This window comes from Lithobates pipiens, unplaced genomic scaffold, assembly GCF_037356315.1.
Source record: "Lithobates pipiens isolate NorthernLeopardFrog02 unplaced genomic scaffold, aLitPip1_a1.2 Scaffold_28, whole genome shotgun sequence".
In the NCBI taxonomy this organism is placed as follows: Eukaryota; Metazoa; Chordata; class Amphibia; order Anura; family Ranidae; genus Lithobates; species Lithobates pipiens.
In genome coordinates, this window is record NW_027507789.1 from 82,698,383 (window position 1) to 82,722,793 (window position 24,411).

Sequence of the window (24,411 nt, forward strand, 5' to 3'; positions counted from 1 at the left end):
GGCTAGATTATACAGAAGAACGTCCTGGGTATGCAGAGATGGAGGCTAAGGTATACAGAGTACGCATACTTGCTAGTGTATACAGATGGACTAGTGTATACAGAGGACCGGCTAGTTTATACAGAGAGGCTAATGTGTACAAAAGACAGGCTAGTGTATACAAATAGGCTAGATTATAGAGAAGAACGTCCTGGGTATGCAGAGATGGAGGCTGGGTTACACAGAGAGGCTAGTGTATGCAAGCTTGCTAGTGTATACAGACGGACTAGTGTATACAGTAGACCAGCTAGTTTATACAGGGAGGCTAATGTCTACAGAAGACCGGCTAGTGTATACACATAGGCTAGATTATAGAGAAGAACGTCCTGGGTATGCAGAGATGGAGGCTAAGGTATACAGAGAGAGAAGTTGAGTTACAAAGAGAGGCTAGTGTATGCAGACTTGCTAGTGTATACCGGTGGACTAGTGTATACAGAGAGGCTTGGGTATACAGAGAGCTAATGTATAAAGAGATGCTAGTGTATACAAAAGACAACCAATAGTAGACAGTGAGGCTCGTGTATACAGAAGACCGGCTACAGAGAAGCTAATTTGTACAAAAGACAGGCTAGTGTATACAGATAGGCTAGATTATACAGAGGAAGGTCCTGGGTATGCAGAGATGTAGGCTAGGGAATCCAGAGAGAGACTGTGTTACACAGAGAGGCTAGAGTATGCAGAAGACCGGCTATTTTTTTTACAGATAGACTTGTGTATACAGAAGACAGTCTGGGGAATTCAGTGAGGCTAGTGTATGCAGAGAGGCTGGGACACCGAGACTATTGTAAAAAGAAGGCAGGCTAGTTTATATAGATTACGGGCACCTGTATACAGAAGACAGAGAGGCTAGTCTATATTGAGTGGCTAGTGTACACAGAGAGATTCATGTATACAGAAAAGCTAGCGTGTAAAGAAAACAGGACTTTATTTTTTGCTAATGCAACTACTTCTGAAACATGTAAAATGCTTTTTTTAATATTTTGGTGCTGTTACAAAGTGGTGTGTTGTCAGTGGTGATATCAATGTGACAGTTAATGTGGAGAACTACAACTATTCAAAATAGAGCAAAAGAGTGCTAAAGTTTATTTTGTTAAGTCATTGACTGATAGACGTTGAGTAATTGGCCATTATTGGTTTGGCAGTACATGGTTTATTTTGATGTAAGATAGTTTTATTCTCTACTTATAGCCGAGTTTTACACGACTTTATTATTAGCATTATTCGCATTATTCATATATATTATGCAGAGTGTAAGTATTGCAGTGAGACGATATTGCTTTTAAAAGATTTGTATTATTATACATAGCATTGTTAGCAGACCAATAGGACAATTTACATGGCTTAATATTGCAGAGCGTAATTTATCAGGAAAGAGATCCAAAGCGTTAGTTGCAGTAGTTTCATAAAACTGAGAAATCGTTGCATTACTCTAAATTTAAAAGTTGTTCCGGTAGCACTGAAAAGACGATATTAGATGAGTGATCTACACATTTCGTTTACTATTTCACTATACCGGCTAAATGTTAATATGTTAATATGTGCTGCGTGTAAGGTAGAAATTAGATGGTTTAGTGTGAGCTGGTTTACCAGGATTTAGAGATAGTAATCTGTTTATACTAGTAATAAATATAGCAAAATAACTATAACGAGTTTAAGTGGAAATACGTGAAATAACAGCAACAACGTGTGTAGGTTTTTATCAATCAAGTTAATTACGTGTCAGCAGCTAAATATTCTGCAATAGCAGAGATTAAGTATTGCAGTCGAAATGAGATCGAAAGCGATAGTTGCAGTAGCTCCAAAAAAAATGAGAAATCATTTCATTACTCTAAATGTAAAAGTTATCCCGAGCAATTAAACTGTTCACGGTAGCATTGCATTACTCTTAATATGTGCAGCGTGTAAAGAAGCAATAAGATGGTTTTGTATTATACTAAAATTAGCAGTATACGTAATAAAGGTGAGTAGGTAACCTGGATTTAGACATAGCAAACTCTATAATCTAATTTAGCAAAATTAGAAAGGATAATATTGAGACAGTATATACAGGTCGAGTTTAACTGGAAATACACAAAATATCTAGCTTACCTTTACATTGTTCAATAGAGCATTGCAAAGTAATACCAAGGCAGAATGTCGGAAACACAATTAGATGAGATGATTGCTGTAATCATGAAATATCAGCAACGCCTAGGTTTCTATCGGATGAGAAAGTATAATAACTGGCAAAGTATGACATGGCAAAGAGACAAATTGCATTAGAGATGTGAGATGGACATGAAATGTCAATCCCCATTGGTTACTTACATGTAAACGCGGCTACATACAGCAAAGTGTGAGCTAAGCAGCTAAAGGGTATTTAAGAGTAAATTGACGTAGCTTGAAAATTCCAACGTGTAAATCGTTCCATGAATTATGTTACGCACGAAGACGGCTTACACTGACTGTTTTCCGTTTCCACTGGTCATCGGCATAATGTATCAGTAACCATGAACATTAATAGTGATAGACAGCTTACATTAGGATGTATGCATGATGTGAATGTAAAATGAATGTAAAATAGTTGCATTATGTGTTATTAATGTAATCAAACTGTATTCCTATGCTTTGCTACTGCAACCACTTCTCAATCAAGTAAACCGTCCCACTGCTTTTCTCACATTTTGCCGCTGTTAAAAAATGTGTTGCAAGTGTTATGTGTTACAAATGGTTATCAGTGTGACAGTTAATGTGGAGAAGAAGTAATACACAAAATAGAGTCAGAAAGAGAATCCTATTGCATAGAGGTAGCGAGAGATGGTTGCATTAATCTTAATGTGCAGTGTGTAAAAGGTTTTAAAAAGATGGTTTTGTGTGACTTTTGCTTTAACGTAAAATTAGCTGTAGACATTATAACTTGTTACAATGATTTAGAGATAGTAATCTCTATAAAATAATAATAATAAGTATAGCAAAACAAATTACGAAAATTTTGAGGCAGTATGTATAGGTCGAGATATAGTGAATACACAAAAGGGATCAAGGGATAGTAGCAAAGTCAAGGGATAAATGCAAAGGTACTCTATTTAACAGTAAATTGACGTAGCTTGCAAATTCCAACGTGTAAATCGTTCCATTAATTTTGCTGCGCACGAAGACGGCTTTCACTGACTGTTTTCCGTTTCCACTGGAAAGAGAATCCTATTGCATAGAGGTAGCGAGAGATGGTTGCATTACTCTTAATGTGTAAAGGTTTTAAAAAGATGGTTTTGTGTGAATTTTGCTTTAACGTAAAATTAGCTGTAGACATTATAACTATGGTTAGGTTTACAATGATTTAGAGTTAGTAATCTCTATAATATAATAATAAGTATAGCAAAACAAATTAGGAAAATATTGAGGCATTATATATAGGTCGAGATAAAGTGAATACACAAAAGGGATCAAGGGATAGTTGCAAAGTCAAGGGATAAATGCAAAGGTACTCTATTTAACAGTAAATTGACGTAGCTTGCAAATTCCAACGTGTAAATCGTTCCACTAATTTTGTTACGCACGAAGACGGCTTACACTGACTGTTTTCCGTTTCCACTGGAAAGAGAATCCTATTGCATAGAGGTAGCGAGAGATGGTTGCATATGGCAGAAAGACGGCTTATACTGCTTTTCTCACATTTTGCTGCGGTAAAAAGAAATGTTTTGTCACTGTGTTTTAACTGTGACAGATAAGGTGGAGAAAAAGAAGTAATACAGAAAATAGAGTCAAACAGTGGAAACGTTTATTTGTCATGACAGCTGATACTGGTTGAGCAATAAAACTGTTTTATTAAGATGCAAGACTAGTTTTATTCTCTACATATAGGCTTTTCAAAGAGTTGTATAATATAGGCGACCAATAGGACATTTAAATGGCTTAATATTGTAGGGAGGAAGTATCGCTGTTCAAAGGTAAGAGATTGAAAGCTTAGCTTGAAAATGGCCGAGAAATAGTTGCGTTAGTCTAAATTTAAAGGATATGCCGGTACCAATGAGAAAGCTTATATTAGACTAGTTGATCTTTGCATTACACAATCCTATTATTATTATTATTATTATTATTAAGATCATAGTGCAGAGAGATACTCAGTTAATGTCAGAGATACTCGGTCAATGTCAGAAAAGCAATAAAACTGTTTACATCGTTAGAGAGCGATAGTTACATTACTCTTAGTATGTGCAGCATGTCTGGTAGCAAATGGATGGTTTTGTGAACATTTTGCATTAAGGTACAATTAGAGGTAGAACTCATGGAAGTGAATAGATTTAAGCGGATTTTGAGATAGTACTCTCCATTTCTAATAAGAAATAAAGAAAAATAAGTCAGGATGGTGTGTCAGGACTGTCACATAATCACAGTCCCGGTACAAATATGCAAAATAGAGCAAAAGAGTACATGGTTTATTTTGATGTATGATAGTTTTATTGCATGCTTGATGTGGATGATTAAAATCGTGTAGTGATCTATATTTAGCATAAGAATGAAAAGGCATAACATGGCAATGAGACAAACTCCATTAGAGATGTGAGCTAGATGAAATGATGAAATGTCTCTGTATAGCCCAGATTGTCTTCTGTTAACACTTAGCCTACCCTCTAAATTCTCTAGCCTCTCTATATACACCAGCATGTTTACACTAGCCGGTCTTCTGCATACAATAGCCTGTCTTCGATATACACTAGCCTATGTTCTGAATACACTAGCCCGTCTTCTGTCTTCTGTATGCCCTAGCCTGTCTTCTGTATACATTAGTCTCTCTGTATAAACTAGCATCTCTGTATACCCCAAACTGTCTTCTATAAAAACTTGTCTCTCTTTATAGCCTGTCTAGCCTTTCTTCTGTACACACTAGCTTCTCTGTATACACTAACCAGGCTTCTATATACAATAGCTTCACTCTATGCACTAGCCTCTCTGTATAATCTAGCCTCTCTATATACCCTAGGTAGTGTTCTGCATCTCCGTAGTGGTAGCCTCTCCGTAGAAGCCAGCCTTTATTCTGTATTCACTAGCCTTTCTTCTGTATGCTGTAGTCTTCTATATATACTAGCTTCTCTGTACACCCTTGCATCTCTGTAATACACTAAACCCTCTGTATACCACAGCTTGTCTTCTGTATACACTAGACTGTAAACACTAGATAGAATACACCAGCCTGTCTTCTGTACCCACTAGAATCTCTGTATACACTACCCAGTCTTCTGTATACACTGTCAGCTTGGATGTATACCCAAGCCTGTCTTCTGTATACACTAGTTTCTCTATATGCACTGTCCTTTCTGTATACTCTCGACCCTCTCTATACATTAACCTCTCTATATACACTAACATCTTTGTATATACTAGCCTCTCTTTAAATTAGCCTCTCTGTGTACCCCAGCCTCACTGTTTACTCTAGCATCTCTGTATACTCAAGCCTACACGAGTCTTCTGTATTCTGTATTAACTAGCCTTTCTTCTGTATGCTGTAGTCTTCTATATATACCAGCTTCTCTGTACACCCTTGCATCTCTGTAAACACTGTGTAAACTAGCCAGTCTTATGTATACACTCGCCGACTGTATACACTAGACTCTCTGAATACACTAAACTCTATGTCTTCTGTATACACTAGACTGTAAAAACTAGCTAGAATACACCAGCCTGTCTTCTGTACCCACTAGACTCTCTGTATACACTACCCAGTCTTCTGTATAGAATGTCAGCTTTCATGTATACCCTTTCTGTATACACTAGCTTCTCTATATGCACTGTCCTTTCTGTATACACTCGACTCTCTCTATACACGAACCTCTCTATATACACTAACATCTTTGTATTTGTCTTTAAACTAGCCTCTCTGTGTACCCCAGCCTCACTGTTTACTCTAGCATCTCTGTATACTCAAGCCTATCTACATACACGAAACCTGTATTCTGTATTCACTAGCCTTTCTTCTGTATGCTGTAGTCTTCTATATATACCAGCTTCTCTGTACACCCTAGCACTGTAACAGTATTACAGAAACAGAACACCAGCAATAAGGTGTATACTGTGCAGGAGGCACACAACACCGACTCTAACTTATGCACTGCAGATGCATGTATTGCAGAAATTGAACACCAGTAATAAAGGGTAGCTTCAGGTGTGTACTGTGCAGGAGGCACATAACACCCACTGTAACAGTGCTAGGTTCCCAAGCAGTAAAGACACTGTCCCTGCCTATCGTCCTCTTTCCCTGACCACCGCAACACACTATACAAGGCCGCCGTGCTGGCGGCCTTATATAGTGTGGGGTGTGTACTAAACCCCCCGAGCTATAATTGGCCACAGGAATCCTGCCTGTGGTGAATTGTGGCTCTCCTCACACAGGATGTCACATCTGTTCTTATTATATAGAACCTATTATGCTCCTCGTAAACTTTTTCAGTTTGGCCGAACGGCCGGACGCAAGTTGCCCCCGGTGCGGGAACATGGGGGGAGACATGATGCACATGTTTTGGAGAGGCCCAAAATTGATCCGCTACTGGACAGAGGTGACAGGAACCATTGATCGGGTGGTTGGAACCTCCACCAGGATGGAGGCGAAGTATTGTCTCCTGGGATTAGTTGAAGGAGTTGGAAACCCGGGAAGTAGCCAGATGGCAGTTCTGAGATGCCTATTTCAGGCAAGGAAACTGATTGCCCAACCCTGCTTAGCCTCCAATGTTGGCAATGACTTGGTTTTTTTCGCTTGTTTCCCAAGATGACCATGTTGGCGTTTGTCAAGATGGTTGAGAGTGCCCGAAGAGATCGCCTATGGCCCCATCACCTTGAAAGTGCCTGATCTTGTCTGATCTCGGAGGCTAAGCATTGTCGGGCCTGATTAGTAACTGGATGGGAGACCAACTGGGAATACCAGGTGCCGTAGGATTCTTTTTATGTTGTTGGCGTTGACATGTTTTTTTTTTTCCGCTTGTTTCCCAAGGTGATCATCTTGGCATTTGTCAAGAGGGCTGAGAGTGCCCAAAGAAATCTCCTACGGCCACATTCCCCTGAAAGCGCCCGATCTCATCTGATCTCAGAGGCTAAGCAGGGTCCGTAGGAATCTTTTTATATTGTTGGCTTTGACCTGTTTTTCTTTCGCTTGTTTCCCAAGGTGACCATTTTAGCATCAGTCAAGAGTTTTGAGTATGTCCCAAAGCGTTCGCCTGAGGTCACATCACCCTGAAAGCGCCTGATCTCAGAGGCTAAGCAGGGTCTGGGTCAGATGGGAGACCGCCAGGGTCTATGTTGTTGGCGTTGACCTTTTTTTTTTCACTTGTTTCCCAAGATAACCATCTTGGTATTTGTCAAGAGGGTTGAGAGTTGTCTAAATAGAACACCTATGGCCACATCACCCTGAAAGCGCACAATCTCATCTGATCTCGGAGGCCTAGCAGTGTACGTCCTGGTTAATACCTGTATGGGAGACCATCTGTGAATACCAGGTGCCGTAGGCTTCTTTTTATGTTGTTGGCGTTTACCTGTTTATTTTCGCTTGTTTCCCAAGGTGACCATCTTGGCGTTTAACAAGAGGGTTGAAAGTGCCCAAAGAGATCATCTACGGCCCCATCACCCTGAAAGCGCCCAATCTCATCTGATCTCAGAGGCTAAACAGTGTCGGGCCTGGTTAGTACCTGGATGGGAGACCGCCTGGAAATACCAGGTGCCATAGGCTACTTTTTTTGTTGTTGGCTTTGAACTGTTTTTTTCGCTTGTTTCTCAAGGCGACCATCTTGGCGTTTGTCAAGAGGGTTGGGCGTGTCTTGAAGAGAACGCTTACGGCCACATCACCCTGAAAGCACCCGATCTCGTCTGATTTCAGAGGCTTAGCAGCATCAGGCCTGGTTAGTACCTGAATGGGAGACTGCCTGGGAAGACCAGGTGACATAGAAGGATCTGGCCTGGTTAGTGTCTTGATTGGGAGATCGCCTGGGAATTCCGGATGCCGTAGGCTTCTTTTTATGTTGTTGGCTTTGACCTGTTTTTTTTCCCTTGTTTCCCAAGGTGACCATCTTGGCATTTGTCAAGAGGGTTGAGAGTGCACAAAGAAATTGCCTACGGGCACAACACCCTGAAAGCGCCCAATCTCGTTTGGTCTCAGAGGCTAAGCAGGGTTGGGCCTGGTTTGTACCTGGATGGGAGACCGCCTGGGTTTTCCAGATGCCGCAGGCTTCTTTTTATGTTGTTGGCGTTGACTTGTTTTTTTTGTTTGTTTCCCAAGGTGACCATCTTGGCGTTTGTCATTTGATCTCAGAGGCTAAGCAGGGTTGGGACATGGTTAGTACATGGATGGGAGACCGCCTGGGATTTCTCGATGCCATAGGCTTTAGTTTTAAGTTGTTGACATTGACTTATTTTTTTAATTTTTATTATACTTTTATTAAGTAGAACAACATAAATATAACAGTCAACCATACAGCATGAGCCAGGGTCACAATTACATGCTAACAAAAAATAGGCAGCCAAATAACTCTGGGTTCTCAGAGGGGAGTCCTACAGTTTCATGCAAAAAATAGAGAAACCCCACCTCCGACATGTAGTACAGTATAACTAGTGCAACTCCGTTCGGACAAATGTAATCATGGAGAACAACTGGGACCACAGCGAGCCAGCTTATCATGACCTACGTGAACCAGAGTAAAATATGAGCCGGTCATGTCCAGAACCCTGGGGTTCTTCTGGGTCCCGAAGGCTAGTAAGGAGACAAGGCATAGTCAAAAGGGAGGACGGGGGAAGAAGAGAGTGCAAAGACGGAGAGAGAGGAGGTGGGGGGATGGCGGCGGGGAAAAAAAAGAAAAATAAAGACAAAAAGGGAGGGGGGGAATGCCACCCAGGGCAGACATGGCCTACGTAGGTAAACGTTAGATGTTCCGTCGTTTTCTGGGACGGAGGCACTGCTCACCTCCCGAATGTAGTCTCGCGTAACAGTAAAATACCTCCAGGGCCTCCATGTAACACTAAATGCCTCTTCAGTGTTGTGAAGGGTGGCGGTCAATTCTTCCATCCGGAGAATATGATTGACTTTGGAATACCACAGCACCTTGGATGGGGGCTGAGGCTGCCTCCACAGTGCGGGAATGCAGGCCCGGGCGGCATTCAGGAGGTGCATCGTGAGGGTTTTTTTGTATTTTCGAACAGGCTGTTCGGTCAAGTGTAGAAGGCACGCTACTGGGAACCCAAAAGTTCCTCAAGGTCGGGCATGCCCAGAAAAGGTGTCCCATGGTCCCCATATCTGAATTTCACCTCCAACAAACATCCGGGATCGATCTATCCATTTTATTTAGAAGGTATGGGACTCTATACCAGCGTGAGACTATCTTGTATCGTGATATTGGTTTGCGATGGAAGCTTTATGTACTAAGGTCAGGATCTTCCCTATCTGTTGTGGGGTAAATGTGATGCCAAAGTCCCTCTCCCATTTGTGGATAAATGGTGGGGTCGACTCCTCCTCCTGACTACTCAATAGGTTGTACAGGAGGGAGAGGGTGTGTCGCACAGGTTCCCTTTTGTGACAGATGGATTTATAGGGTGTCAGGTCTCTAGGAGTTTAGGGGGCCCTTTGTATGGCCAGAAGAAAGGGACGAAGTTGATAAGCACTAAACAAGTCAAGCGGAGGGTCAGAAAGCTCGGCGTCAGTTTGCGTGGTCGGGAGCCCTCCCGTGGGCCACACCTCTCCCAGACGCTGTTTCCCCACCACTGTCAACTGTCGCAGTTTCTTGTTGGTAAATCCCGGTGGGAAGTCTGGATTACCTATAACCGGAGTCATTGGTGATGGCAGGGGAGCAATGTGTGTGCAGCGGAACAACCTCCGCACAACAGCCAACGTAGCTCCCACTACGGGGTGACCTCTGAGGTCTTTTGGTAGGGAGGACAGGAGCCACGGGGAGGTCAATAGGGGAATGGATCCATCCTCAATCTCCATCTCCACCCACTGCTTGTGTGGGCCATTACAATGCCAATCAACGACTCTCGCTAGCAGAGTCACTCTGTAGTATTGTCTGAGATCTGGGAGACCCAGACCCCCCTTGTCCTTTGGTCTGGCAAGCAATTGCAAACGGGCTCTGGGCGGTTTGCGCGCTCAAATAAAGTCCCGGAGCAGCACCTGCAGTTGTCTGAAAAAAATTGGGGGTAACCAGATCGGTAATGTCTGGAACATGTATAAGATCCGAGGGAGGGCCATCATTTTGAATGCATTACAGCGCCCGAACCAGGTCAGTGTTAAAGCATGCCAGTTTCCCAAATCAGATTTCAGTCTATCCAGGAGAGGGACAAAATTAAGCAGGTACAATTGCGCTAAATCCGCTGCGATGTCAACGCCCAGTTAACGTATAGATTTTTCAGCCCAGTAGAATGGAAAAGCGGACCGGAGCCTCTTGGCCTCACCATCCGGGACCGATATATTCAATACAGCCGACTTGGCGCAATTGTTTTTATAGTTTGATAGGCTGCCGTGTCGCTGTAGAGACGCAAGTATTTTGGGAAGCAAAATGTGTGGATTGGAGACGGAAAAAATTAGATCGTCAGCGTACGCCGCAATTTTGTGGTGTGCCGAGGGTTTGGATATGCCAGTAAAATTCGGGTCATTCCGAACGTGACACATAAGTGGTTCCAGTGTCAGAATTAAAATTAGGGGAGACAGAGGGCACCCCTGCCTCGTCCCATTAGTGATGGGGAAAGAGTCCGAGCACCCCTCGGTCACCCGTACCGCTGCCGATGGCGTGGAGTAAAGCGACATTACCCAGCTCATCATGTTGGGGCCAAGACCTATATGTTCCAGGGTGGCCTGCAAAAAGTGCCAGGCCACCCTGTCAAAGTCCTTCTCCGCGTCCGTTGACAACATAAGCAAGGGCCTTCCCTGTTAATGCGCCGCATGGATTAAATTGAGGACTCGGGCCGTATTGTCTCTAGCTTCCGACTTATTTATATTTTTTTGCTTGTTTCCCAAGGTGACCATCTTGGCGTTTGTCAAGAGGGTTGAAAGTGCCTGAAGAGATTGCCTACGGGCACATAACCCTGAAAGCACCCGATCTCGTTTGATGTTGGAGGCTAATAGAGTCGGGCCTTGTTAGTACCTGGATGGGAGACCGCCTGGGAATACCAGGTGTCGTAGACTTTTTTTTATGTTGTTGGCGTTGACCTGTTTTTTTTTTCGCTTATTTCCCAAAGTGACCATCTTGGTGTTTGTCAAGAGGGTTGAGAGTGCCTGAAGAGATTGCCTATGGCCACATCACTCTGAAAGCACCCAATCTCGTCTGATCTTGGAGGCTAAGAAGAGTCGGGCCTGGTTAGTACCTGGATGGGAGACCACCTGGGATTACCAGTTATTGTAGGCTTCTTTTTATGTTGTTGGCGTTGATTCGTTTTCTTTTTTTTGCTTGTTTCCCAAGGTGACCATCTTGGCATTTGTCAAGAGGGTTGAGAGTGCCCAAAGAGATCGCTTACAGCAGCATCACCCTGAAAGAGCCCTATCTCTTCTCTTTTCTGAGGCTAAGAAGGGTTGGGCCTAGTTAGTACCTGGATGGGAGATGGCGTTGGAATACCAGGTGCCGTATTCTTCTTTTTATGTTGTTGACATTGACCTGTTTTTTATCGCTTGTATCTCAAGGTGACTATCTTGGCATTTGTCAAGAGGGTTGAGAATGCCCAAAGAGATTGCCTATGGGCACATAACCCTGAAAGCACCCGATCTCCTCTGATCTCAGAAGCTAAACAGGGTTGGGCCTTGCTAGTACCTGGATTGGAGACCACCTGGGAATACTAGGTGCTGTAGGCTTCTTTTTATGTTGTTGGCCTTGACCTGTTTTTTTTTTCACTTGTTTCCCAAGGTGACCATCTTGGCGTATGTCAAGAGGGTTGAGAGTGCCCGAAGAGATTACCTACGGCCCCATCACCCTGAAAGCACCCAATCTCGTCTGATCTCGGATGCTAAACAGTGTCGGGCCTGGTTAGTACCTGGATGGGAGACCGCCTGGGAATACCAGGTGCCATAGGCTTCTTTTTTTTATTTTTTTTTATTTAGTAGTATGCAACATACAATGCAAAGGCAACTTCACAGAATGTGTGATACAAATAGTTACAAACAAACGATCATATTGCATGGATATCAGAGCCAATGGTAAGAAGTCCGAGGAGAATAGCATGTGTACAGCTTTGCGGTCATATCAAGATGAGATTAAAGCTCCATCTCGTTGGGATCCTCTACCACGTAAAATATTATTGATACTAGCCCTGCTATCCTCGAAGAGTTTAGATATCCATAGATAGGGGAAGAGTATTGTGTAGTAGTCAAATGGGGTCGGAACATACCATTTTCTTTTCCCTTTTTTGAGTTAAGAAGGGAAATAGTAGAACTGAAAGGAGGGAGAAGGGGAAAGAGAAGATTGGGGAAGGAAATGGCAGAAAAGGAAAAGAAGGGGTAAGGGGGTGTCGTGGGTAGAGTGGATAGGATGGGGTCCCCTCCCAGGGAGCAAGAGACGCCCTCGGCTCACCAGCTCATCAGCTGTCCAACGTTTGGAACAGCGATCTCCAACGATCACCATGAGCTTACTATGTCTCGCGGAGGTATTCTTCCGAAAAGCGAAACTGGGTCCAGTAGAACCATCTGTTCCCATGCTCCTCCGTTTTATCCCTCATTGTGGCAGTCAGGTCTTCCATTCGTTCAATATCATTTACCCTTGCGAACCACTGGGTCACCATTGGAGCAGATTGCTCTTTCCACTGACTTGGGATACAGGCCCTAGCTGCATTGAGGAGATGTTTAAGTAAGGACTTATGATAACGCTTTCTCGACATAGGAGTTAGATTGAGAAGAACTGCTGTGGGATCATTGGCTAAGGAAATGTCTGTGAACTTGTGGATGAGTCTCAGGACAGGCTGCCAGAATGTTTGTAATTTAGGGCATTCCCAGAAAATGTGGAGAATGGTGCCAGCCTGTTGCCCGCAGCGACAGCAGCGGTCAGATTGACCGGGGAATATTTTGGCCAACACCACCGGTGTACGATACCAGCGTGTGATCAGCTTATATGAGATCTCCTGATATTTACTGCAGAGTGACGACTTATGGGCGAAAAAGAGTATTCTGTCCTTCTGTGGTTTGGAGAATGTAGTTTGTAAGTCCCTTTTCCATTTAGCTAGGAAGGGTGGATCCGTGGAGGATTGTGCGTCTGTCAGGATTTGGTAGGACCTAGAGAGGAAACCACGAACTGGGCCATCATCCAGGCAAAGTTCCTCGAAGGGGTGGAATTGTCTAGAGAAGAACGAATGGTTAGGTAGTGATCAGAGGAAATGGATTAGCTGTCTAGCTCTCCAGCTATCCAATGCAACAGGTACTTGCTCTAGCAGTATGGTCCCCATGGGAATCAAGCCCGTGGGTCCAAGAAATAGGGCTGCTCTCAGAAGCCCTTTCGGGGCTTGCCTGGTAAAGGCCTGGTCAGACAGGCCCGGAGGGAATCTAGGATGTCCAATAATTGGGGTCATAGGAGAAGGGAAGTTAGTCAGGTGGGAAAGGTGAAAAAAACTATCCATCTCGGCGAGCGAGGGGCCAATTAACGGGTGAGTAGTCACACAGGGCTCCAATGGCCTCCCCGCCCAAGGCAGACCAGTCAGTGGAACCCGCACCATCTCCTGCTCTAGCTTGACCCATAGCTTCAGTTCCCCATGCCGGTGTCCTATCACATATGGTCCCCCATCGGATAGTGTCCGCTGTGTGCTGCGCATGCGCAGTACACAGCAACACAGATTCCGAAAATTGCCGAGCATGAACGGCGCCTGCGCACTGAGTCCAGTTTCTATCCCCACTATCCAAGTGGACATAGAGCGAGAATATAAAAGAGCCGAGCGCAGCGAGGCCGAGCCCGAAGCGTGGCGAGCTAAGCTCGCCTGCGAGGGGCCCTCTAATATTCACAACCCTATGTCCGCTTGGATGGTGGGGCTACCACCTCCACTCACCGCGCAGGCGCCGTTCGGCTTCGGAGATTTTCCGAAGCTTCGTCTGCTCCGTACTGCGCATGCGCAGTACGGCGCAGACACTTTATCATGGCCGGACAGTATATGGCAGAACACCAGCACCAGTCAACCACCGGTGTCATGTGCGTCGCTGTGTAATATAGAGCAGGGTCCGGGAAGCCAATACCTCCCCGCAATTTCGGTCGCAACAGCATTGCCCTACCAATACGCATATGTTTTCCGCGCCAGAGGAACTTGATAAAGGTTGAGCGAACCGCATGAAAGAAAGTCTGGGGTATTTTGATAGGTAAGGCTTGTAGTAGATACAGAAGTCGTGGCATTGCGTTCATATTACAGCGTCCGAACCATGACAGAGCTAGTGGGTCCCATCTCTTAGGGTCCGCTGTAAGCCCATAGGCTTCTTTTTATGTTGTTGGCTTTGACCTGTTTTTTTTGCTTGTTTCTCAAGGCGACCATCTTGGCGTTTGTCAAGAGGGTTGGGTGTGTCTTGAAGAGAATGCTTACGGCCACATCAACCTGAAAGCACCTGATCTCGTCTGATTTCAGAGGCTAAGCAGCGTCAGGCCTGGTTTGTACCTGGATGGGAGACTGCCTGGGAAGACCAGGTGCCATAGAAGGATCTGGTCTGGTTAGTGTCTTGATTGGGAGATCGCCTGGGAATACTGGATGCCGTAGGCTTCTTTTTATGTTGTTGGCTTTGACCTGTTTTTTTTAGCTTGTTTCCCAAGGTGACCATCTTGGCCTTTGTCAAGAGGCTTCAGAGTGCCCAAAGAGAGTGCCTACGGCCAAATCACCCTGAAAGAGCCCAATCTCATCTGATCTCGGAGGCTAAGCAGCAATGGGCCTGGTTAGTACCTGGATGGGAGACAGCTTGGGAATTCCAGGTGCCGTAGGCTTCTCATTATGTTGTCGGCGTTGACCTGTTTTATTTTCCCTTGTTTCCCAAGGTGACCATCTTGGCATGTGTCAAGAGGGTTGAGAGTGCACAAAGAAATTGCCTACGAGCACAACACCCTGAAAGCGCCTAATCTCGTTTGGTCTCAGAAGCTAAGCAGGGTTGGGCCTGGTTTGTACCTGGATGGGAGACCGCCTGGGTTTTCCAGATGCCGCAGGCTTATTTTTATGTTGTTGGTGTTGACCTGTTTTTTTCGCTTGTTTCCCAAAGTGATCATCTTGGCATTTGTCAAGAGGGTTGAGAGTGCCTAAAGAGATCGCTTACAGCCGCATCACCCTGAAAGCACCCTATCTCTTCTGATCTCAGAGGCTAAGAAGGGTTGGGCCTAGTTAGTACTTGAATGGGAGACGGCACTAGGTGCCGTAGTCTTCTTTTTATGTTGTTGGCGTTGACCTGTTTTTTTTCGCTTGTTTCCCAGGGTGACTATCTTGGCATTTTTCAAGAGGGATGAGAGTGCTCAAAGAGATTGCCTATGGGCACATCACCCTGAAAGCGCCCAATCTCCGCTGATCTCAGAGGCTAGAAAGGGTCGCGCCTTGTTAATACCTGGATGGGAGACCGTCTGGAAATACTAGGTGCGGTAGGCTTCTTTTTATGTTGTTGGCGTTGACTTGTTTTTTTTTGTTTGTTTCCCAAGGTGACCATCTTGGCGTTTGTCAAGAGGGTTGAGCGTGCCTGAAAAAATCTACTATGGCTGCATCATCCTGAAAGAGCCAAATCTCATTTGATCTCAGAGGCTAAGCAGGGTTGGGACCTGGTTAGTACCTGGATGGGAGAACGCCTGGGATTTCTCAATGCCATAGGCTTTTTTTAAGTTGTTGGCATTGACTTATTTTTATTTTTTTTGTTTTATTCTTTTATTAAGTATAAGTAGAACAACATAAATATAACAGTCAACCATACAGCATGACCCAGGGTCACAATTACATGGTAACAAAAAATAGGCAGCCAAATAACTCTGGGTTCTCAGAGGGGAGTCCTAGAGTTTCATGCAGAAATGAGAGAAACCCCACCTCAGACATGTAGTACAGTATAACTAATGCAGCCCTGTTCGGACAAATGTAATCATGGAGAGCAACTGGGACCACAGCGAGCCAGCTTATCATGACCTATGTGAACCAGAGTAAAATATGAGCCGGTCGTGTCCAGAACCCTGGGGCTCTTCTGGGTCCCAAAGGCTAGTAAGGAGACAAGGCATAGTCAAAAGGGAGGACGGGGGAAGAAGAGAGTGCAAAGACGGAGAGAGAGGAGGGGGGGGGATGGCGGCGGGGAAAAATAGAAAAATAAAGACGAAAAGGGAGGGGGGGGGGATGCCACCGAGGGCAGACATGGCCTACGTAGGTAAACGTTAGATGTTCAGTCTTTTTCTGGGACAGGGGCGCTGCTCATCTCCCGAATGTAGTCTCAAGTACCAGAAAAATACCTCCAGGGCCTCCATGTAACACTAAATGCCTCTTCAGTGTTGTGAAGGGTGGCGGTCAATTCTTCCATCCGGAGAATATGATTGACTTTGGAATACCACAGCACTTTGGATGGGGGGCTGAGGCTGCCTCCACGGTGTGGGAATGCAGGCCCGGGCGGCGTTCAGGAGTTGCATCGGGAGGGTTTTTTTGTATTTTCGAACAGGCTGTTCGGTCAAGTGTAGAAGGCACGCTGCTGGGTTGTCTGCGATATCTACATTTCTGAGAGTTTTTATCGTCTCGGTCACCTCCACCCAAAAGTTCCTCAAGGCCAGGCATGCCCAGAAAATGTGTCCCATGGTCCCCGTATCTGAATTGCACCTCCAACAAACATCCGGGATCGATCTATTCATTTTATTCAGAAGGTATGGGACTCTATACCAGCGTGAGACTATCTTGTATCCTGATTCTTGATATTGGTTTGAGATGGAAGCTTTATGTACTAATGTCAGGATCTTGCCTATCTGTTGTGGGGTAAATGTGATGCCAATGTCCCTCTCCCATTTGTGGATAAATGGTGGGGTCGACTCCTCCTCCTGACTACTTAATAGGTTGTACAGGAGGGAGAGGGTGTGTCGCACAGGTTCCTTTTTGTGACAGATGGATTCATAGGGTGTCAGGTCTCTAGGAGTGTAGGGGGCCCTTTGTATGGCCAGAAGAAAGTGATGAAGTTGATAAGCACTAAACAAGTCAAGCGGAGGGTCAGAAAGCTTGGCGACAGTTTGCGTGGTCGGGAGCCCTCCCGAGGGCCACACCTCTCCCAGACGCTGTTTCCCCACCACTGTCAACTGTCGCAGTTTCTTGTTGGTAAATCCCGGTGGGAAGTCTGGATTACCTATAACCGGAGTCATTGGTGACGGCAGGGGAGCAATGTGTGTGCAGCGGAACAACCTCCGCACAACAGTCTTTTGGTAGGGAGGACAGGAGCCACGGGGAGGTCAATAGGGGAATGGATCCATCCTCAATCTCCATCTCCACCCACTGCTTGTGTGGGCCATTACAATGCCAATCAACGACTCTCGCTAGCAGAGTCACTCTGTAGTATTGTCTCAGATCTGGGAGACCCAGACCCCCCTTGTCCTTTGGTCTGGCAAGCAATTGCAAACGGGCTCTGGGCGGTTTGCGCGGCCAAATAAAGTCCCGGAGCAGCACCTGCAGTTGTCTGAAAAAAATTGGGGGTAACCGGATCGGTAATGTCTGGAACAAGTATAAAATCCGCGGGAGGGCCGTCATTTTGAATGCATTACAGTGCCTGAACCAGGTCAGTGTTAAAGCATGCCAGTTTCCCAAATCAGATTTCAGTCTATTCAGGAGAGGGACAAAATTAAGCGGGTACAATTGCGCCAAATCCGCTGCGATGTCAACGCCCAGGTAACGTATAGATTTTTCAGCTCAGTAGAATGGAAAAGCGGAGCGTAGCCTCTTGGCCTCACCATCCGGGACCGATATATTCAATACAGCCAAAGGTGCAATTGATTTTATAGTTTGATAGGCTGCCGTATCGCCGGAGAGCCGCGAGTATATTGGGAAGCGAAATGTGTGGATTGGAGACAAAAGAAATTAGATCGTTAGCGTACGCCGCAATTTTGTGGTGTGCCGAGGGTTTGGATATGCCAGTAATATTCGGGTCATTCCGAACGTGACACATAAGTGGTTCCAGTGTCAGAATAAAAATTAGGGGAGACAGAGGGCACCCCTGCCTCATCCCATTAGTGATGGGGAAAGAGTCCGAGCACTCTGAAAGCACCCAATCTCGTCTGATCTTGGAGGCTAAGAAGAGTCAGGCCTGGTTAGTACCTGGATGGGAGACCACCTGGGAATACCAGTTATTGTAGGCTTCTTTTTATGTTGTTGGCCTTGATTCGTTTTTTTTTTTTTTTCGCTTGTTTCCCAAGGTGACCATCTTGGCATTTGTCAAGAGGGTTGAGAGTGCCCAAAGAGTTCGCTTACAGCAGCATCACCCTGAAAGAGCCCTATCTCTTCTCATCTCTGAGGCTAAGAAGGGTTGGGCCTAGTTAGTCCCTGGATGGGAGATGGCTTTGGAATACCAGGTGCCGTAGTCTTCTTTTTATGTTGTTGACATTGACCTGTTTTTTTTTCGCTTGTTTCCCAAGGTGACTATCTTGGCATTTGTCAAGAGGGTTGAGAGTGCCCAAAGAGATTGCCTATGGGCACATAAGCCTGAAAGCGCCCGATCTCCTCTGATCTCAGAGGCTAAACAGGGTCGGGCCTTGCTAGTACCTGGATTGGAGACCACCTGGGAATACTAGGTGCTGGAGGCTTATTTTTATGTTGTTGGCGTTGACTTGTTTTTTTGTTTACCAAGGTGACCATCTTGGTGTTTGTCAAGAGGGTTGAGAGTGCTTGAAGAGCTCGCCTATGGCCACATAACCCTGAAAGCACCAGATCTCGTCTGTTCTCAGAGACTAAACAGGGTCGGGCCTTGTTAATACCTGGATGGGAGACCACCTGGGAATACTAGGTGCTGTAGACTTCTTCTCATGTTGTTGGCGTTGACTTGATTTTTTTGTTTGTTTCCCAAGGTGACCATATTGGCGTTAGTCAAGGTTGAGAGTGCCTGAAGAAATCTCCTACGGCCACACCACCCTGAAAGAGCCCAATCTTATCTGATCTCAGAGGCTAAGCAGGGTTGGGACCAGTTTAGTACCTGGATGGGAGACCGCCTGGGATTTCCAGATGCCGTAGGCTTCTTTTTATGTTGTGGCCATTGACCTATTTTTTTCCGCTTGTTTCCAAGGTGACCATCTTGGTGTTTGTCAAGAGAGTTGAGAGTGCCTGAAGATATTGGCTACGGCCACATCACACTGAATCTGTTCCATCTCATCTGATCTTGGAGGCTAAGCAGGGTCCGGCCTGGTTAATGCCTGGATGGGAGACCGCCTGGGAATACCAGGTGTCGTAGGCTTCTTTTTTTTTCAAATATAATTTTTTCTCCAAATAGGGGAAGACGGTCCCCCAAGTACATAATGCAACAGAGAAATACAGAGCAAAAAGCAGCTGAATAATACTTGATACAGGTATATTCGCAACTGTGAGTCTGCCTTCCATCAATCACAATGATTCGAGGCACGGATAAAGTACTGTACCAAGATCCAGGGTCACACAAACCCCAGGTCCCTCCGGCATAATCCATCCAGACGGGGGTGTGGGGCCGTCATTCCCAATTTTCCACTCTTTCCAAAAGAGAGAGGGGGTGGAGGGGGTGAGAGATAGGGGACCAAGGCCGAAAAGAGAAGGGTTGAAAGATCAGAAAAGGAGAAGAGGGGACGAGACACGATGGCAGCCACTGTCCAAGGGGCCAGTCAAGGAAAGCTCAGAGCACTAAGGCGATAGCAGGCGACATCCTTCTAGCGAGAATATAAAGGTATTCCAGATGTCTCAGGTTTGTTTAAAAAATTCTTGTTTACCTTGTGATGTGAGGATCAAGTCCTCCATTTTTTTTAATGTCCTCTATTTTCCTAAGCCAGTGAGTAATGAAAGGGGGGGAACATTTTTTCCAATAGAGAGGGATGCAGGATTTCGCCGCATTAATCACATGCCGTAAAATAGATTTTTTTGTACTTCTTAATGGGAATCTGTGAATGGTACAAGAGAAAGAATGCAGCCTCTTCCTGGATGGAGAAGTCTGTGAATTTTTGTGTCATGCATCGGATCTCTGTCCAGAAGTCCACCAAGCTGAGGCAGGACCAAAAAATGTGCAGCAACGTGCCCTCTTCTTCTCCACACCTCCAGCATATGTTCGAGGAAGAGGGGAAACATTTCTGCAGCTTTGATGGTGTCAAATACCACCTGGTGAGAAGTTTAAAATTCGTCTCCTGTATCTTCGTGCACAGCGACATTTTGAGAGCCAAAGTGATAATGCGTTGTCTCTGTGCTGGGGAAAATTAGCAATTAAGGTCCTTTTCCCAGTTGGCCAGACAGGTTAAGTGTGGGTAATCTGTTTGAGAGAGAATGTGGGCCAAAGGGCCTTCGCTCCTGCATAGAGTCTCAAACTCCGTCTGAGGGCGGGCGAACGTTTGAGGATTGGGGATGGAATGGAGAAAATGATGTCGTTGCGCCGCTCTCCAAAAAGGCAGTTGGAAAAGCCCTGTCGGATCTGTTAGGGTTAAGAAAGAAGGCCATTTTCCATCAATGACGAATTTAGACGCATTGTCTAGGTTGGAATTTCTAAGTGGGTCCCCAGTTCAAAGGTTGGATGGCCACGTATAGGGAATAGGGGGGAAGTCAAAGACGTGAGTGTGTTTTGGGTAGCGATCAGGTGACTGACTTTCAACTAAGCCCCTATAGTGGGATGTGACATAAATTCTGTGGGTAAATACTTATAGCACCACATGGCGCTTCTTAGCGGGATTCGGGAGTGAGCTTAGAAAGTTTGTTTCGATTCCAGTCCAATACACGCCCCAGATGGGAGGCCAGGTAGTAGCGTCGCAAGTTAGGGAGAACCAACCCTCCCTGTTGCTTAGACAATGTCAGCTGTGACCGCTTAAGTCTGGGATTTTTGTGGGCCCAGTTAAATTGAGTGAGCAAGGATTGAGCTTGCTTAAAAAACAGGACTGGAATCTGGATCGGGAGAGCTTGGAAAAGATAAGTAAATTTAGGGAGTATGTTCATTTTAATGAGATTGCATCTGCTGAACCAGGAATGGAGGCCAGAATGCCACCCGTGAAGCAAACTGCGGATCTTAGTGACAAGGGGTGGGGGGAAGTTCAACATAAACGTACGCGCGATGTCCGGTGGAATGTAAGTACGTGAGTATATCTTACTTATCCATGCCAGCATCCGTTCACTCAGACCTATATGGCGAAGGACCGAGAACATTAATGTCCATTTGACCCGATCAAAAGCCTTCTCGGCATCAGTACTCATGAAAAGACAAGGGGTCCCAGATGACTTTGCTTTACGGATCAGGGTAAGCACCTTAGTGGTGTTGTCCCTATCTTCCCTGGTGGGAATAAAACATAACTGGTCAATATCAGTACTCATGAAAAGACAAGGGGTCCCAGATGACTTTGCTTTACGGATCAGGGTAAGCACCTTAGTGGTGTTGTCCCTATCTTCCCTGGTGGGAATAAAACCTAACTGGTCAATATGTATAAGGGACTACAAGTGATGTGCCAATCACGTGGCGAGGAGTTAGAGAATAGTTTTAGGACCGAATTTTGGAGGGAAATGGGTCTGTAGCTCCCACATAGGCCTGGGTCTTTGCCCTCCTTAGGTATCAACGAGATGTGGGCTCTAAGGGTATCCTCAGGAAAATCCCCATTCGAGCTCAGAGTATTAAATAAATTCACCAAGCGCGGGCCGAGAATAGGGAGGAAGGTCTTAAAGTATTGTGCGGTATATCCGTCAGGGCCCGGAGCCTTACCCACCTTCGGAGGTCCCACGGCCGTCTGGACTTCTTCCAGTGTGATCGGGTCCTCCAAGTACTCCCGTGATTCCGATGAGAGGGTTGGTAGACCAGAACCGGTTACATATCTGTCTATATTGTCCTGTCCAGACCCTGAATCGGGCAGGTTGTAGAGATCAGAGTAACATTTTTCAAAGACTTCGACTATTTGGGTTGGGGTAGAGGCCCTCTGGCCATTCTCATCTATCAACTGTGGTATGTAAGAGCCAGATTTCAACTCCTTTACCGACCTGGCTAAGATTTTTCTGCATTTGTCCTCTGACTCCTACGTCAGTTTACGACAAAACTGGAGTGCCGCTTTCGCTTTATAATGGAGTAGGACAGCAATATGGGTATGGAGTGTCCCCAATTCAATCTCTAAGGTCCGTAAGGGGGTATGTTTATGTTTCGCTTCCACAGAGGCAAGTTCACGAAACAGATTAGCAAGCTGTTCCTTCCGTGTTCGTTTGATGCGCGCCCCGTGCCTGATAAGTACCCTGCGGAGTACTGACTTGTGAGCCTCCCAAATTATCCCCGGGTCACAGTCCTGCTTTAGTTTTCTTGGAAATAAAGGTCCAATTCCCTGGTCACATCTGCTAAAACTTCCGGTATCTGGAGCAGGCTCTCATTAAGGTGCCAGAATAGAGACCTAGGTGAGGGGTAGGGAGCGAGGAGCAAGAGGCAGAAGTGTCAACCGATGGCGAAAGGGGACATTAAAGTCCCCACCTAATATCAATTGGCCCTCCCGAAAGTCACATCATCTGTGCAGGGTAGTTCTGAGGAACGTGTCTTGGTGATCATTGGGAGCGTACACAGTGGCAAATGTAAAAAGGCGCTCTCCAATGTGGCCCCTAAGAAAAAGATATTGGCCCCCGGGGTCCACCAGAGAATCCTGGAGAACCCAGGGGAGCCTGCTAGAGATCAGAATGGAGAGGAGGGGTTAGTAGAGTGGTAGACCTTAGGGAAGGATCTCGACCATAGAAAGGGGAGGCTAGTATTTTTAAAATGTGTTTCTTGTATAAAGGCCACATCAGTACAGGATGTGTTCAGTTCTCACAGGAGGATCCACCGTTTTTCAGGGGAGTTCAGTCCCTTAACGTTTAGAGAGGTGACCTTGACTGAGTCTGCCATCGCTCCTCGGGGAGGGGGGGGGGGGGGACATCAGAGAAAAGCAAAGAAAGTTGAACCAAGGTAGGTTTTGGGTAGGTAATGCATGGTGGGAACTAAGGGGGAGAAAGGAAGGGCAAATGCAAGGAAAGGTAAAGGGAAAAAGAGGCCGGGCACCTCAACCCCAGGGGGAGAGGGAAATTAAGGGTTGTCCGCACTCAACAGTACAGGAAGGGTATACTAAAACAGCACAATTATGCTATAGCGCTTACCAGATGTACACTGGGTTTAACGCGCTGTCCTACTTGGGTAATTGGGTAGACAGGTTGGAGAGGGAGCCCCCGAATCCTAGTCCCCCCAGCCCCGGCAGTGGTAAATGTCACGTCTGATACCGGTATGCAAATAAAAGACAATCAGTAACATCAAAGAAACAAAAAACAATAGTATAACCAAAACAGAGGTAGAGCATATAACTGTTAGCACTGAGGGGTCTCCTCGGCTCGCCCTAAACGTAGGCATGCACGAGGGAGCCCGTCACAACAGAAAAGGCATCACAGAATGGGATCCACCAACCCCCGTCCCATACCCCTAAAGTACATGCAGTCCCCAAACAAATGCCTTTCTCCCTTTGGCAGATTGTCCTCTCCTTACCCCCGCTCCCCCGTCCACGCCCCGGGGGGAAAAGGGGCAGGGAAGGGGGGAAAGGGGGAGTGGAAGGGGGGAAAGGGGGAGTGGAAGGGGGAAAGGGGGAGGGAAAGGAGGGAAGGGAAGGGTGGGAAGGGGGGGAAGGGAGGGGGGAAACAGGGGAGAGGGGACAAACAAGCAGAAATGTCAAGTCCTTTAGCGCACTCCCACCAGCAAACACCCGGACCCCATAAATTTCAACTCCTCCCCTCCATGGTCACCACATCAAGATGAAAGAGAAGCAGCCCTGGTCGGTGCATGGAAAACCCGGCAGGCAAGGGGCTGGGGCCACCATCCCTCCATCCAATGGGAGACTTCACCCGAGCAGCAGTCCTGGGGCCCGCCAATTAGTGTCTCTCCTGCATCTCCAGAGGGAGGCTGGGACTGCCCAAACAGTAAGGGGTAAATCCTCCAGGGGGGTCCAGAGTCACCCTGGAGGGAAGCAGTGTCTCGTACCAATAGGCTCAATAAATAAGTCATCCAGGGTCCCCGAAAGCTGCAGAAGGCAATGTCGGCAAAGAGTAGGTGGGAGCCAGAGGGGGGGACAAGGGGCACATCCAGGGGGAGGGGACACATATGCGGGAATGTCAAGCACTTCCAGTACAGCGCATTAGGTATCACTCAGACCCCCCAAAGTGCAAATCCCCCATCTAAGGTCAAGACTCCAGAAGGGAAGATGAGCCGCCCTGGTCTGTACATGAAAGAACCTGCTGCCAAGGGGTTGGGACCATCATCCCTTCCTCCAATGGGAGATGCCACCGGCATGACAGCCCCGT

At 46.1% G+C, this 24,411-nt stretch overlaps 9 pseudogenes; all 9 read left to right on the forward strand.

Moving 5' to 3' along the window:
• Positions 1-6,827: 6,827 nt before the first annotated feature.
• Positions 6,828-6,946, forward strand: LOC143936830 (5S ribosomal RNA; annotated as a pseudogene).
• Positions 6,947-7,613: 667 nt separating this feature from the next.
• On the forward strand, positions 7,614-7,732 carry LOC143936626 (5S ribosomal RNA; annotated as a pseudogene).
• A 3,539-nt stretch (positions 7,733-11,271) lies between these two features.
• LOC143937501 (5S ribosomal RNA) lies at positions 11,272-11,390 on the forward strand (annotated as a pseudogene).
• Positions 11,391-11,711: 321 nt separating this feature from the next.
• On the forward strand, positions 11,712-11,830 carry LOC143937751 (5S ribosomal RNA; annotated as a pseudogene).
• A 101-nt stretch (positions 11,831-11,931) lies between these two features.
• Positions 11,932-12,050, forward strand: LOC143936596 (5S ribosomal RNA; annotated as a pseudogene).
• A 2,470-nt stretch (positions 12,051-14,520) lies between these two features.
• LOC143937145 (5S ribosomal RNA) lies at positions 14,521-14,639 on the forward strand (annotated as a pseudogene).
• Positions 14,640-14,799: 160 nt separating this feature from the next.
• Positions 14,800-14,918, forward strand: LOC143937705 (5S ribosomal RNA; annotated as a pseudogene).
• Positions 14,919-18,812: 3,894 nt separating this feature from the next.
• Positions 18,813-18,931, forward strand: LOC143936868 (5S ribosomal RNA; annotated as a pseudogene).
• A 95-nt stretch (positions 18,932-19,026) lies between these two features.
• LOC143937055 (5S ribosomal RNA) lies at positions 19,027-19,146 on the forward strand (annotated as a pseudogene).
• Positions 19,147-24,411: the final 5,265 nt, after the last annotated feature.